We start from the raw sequence: 565 nt of genomic DNA, 5'->3' as shown, positions 1-565 counted from the left end.
GGTCATTTCTATAATAGAAACAGACCAAACCTTTATCTCCTTGCACGACACGCAATTGATCTCTGACCATAAATTGATCTCGTCAACATGTGTCGGGGCATGAACCGAATGGGATGTCAAAACTAAGACGTGAAGCGACACGTAGTGGAGGCAAAGTGAAACTTCAAATGAACCATTTGTTTGTATGCATGTCAGAAAAATTACAAATAAACATTGGAAATTCAAGCATGGTCTAGGCCCACATGCGAATGATACTCGGCGAAATGTTCAAATGAGGCATGCGGGAGGATGGACTCGACCGGAGGGCGACATGATCGATGGAGAAGAGGGTTGGAGAGGAATGAGAAATAAGAAAACGCCACATGATTATACTTGAACGGCTCAAATAAACAATAAGTTGTCTCGCTTGGCCTACATAGTGAAAGGCCTAATGCGCAACGCGGAGCACTGATTCTCGAATATGGCCGGGAAAACAGGGAAACCGACATGTGGGGCACACCTGTCGGGACGACGTAGCGCAAACTAGTCCAATGGAGGATCTGGCCCACGACCTCCTCGCCACTGG

The sequence above is a fragment of the Triticum dicoccoides genome, chromosome 5A, assembly GCF_002162155.2.
Source record: "Triticum dicoccoides isolate Atlit2015 ecotype Zavitan chromosome 5A, WEW_v2.0, whole genome shotgun sequence".
In the NCBI taxonomy this organism is placed as follows: domain Eukaryota; kingdom Viridiplantae; phylum Streptophyta; class Magnoliopsida; order Poales; family Poaceae; genus Triticum; species Triticum dicoccoides.
Note: the sequence above shows the minus strand (reverse complement) of the source record.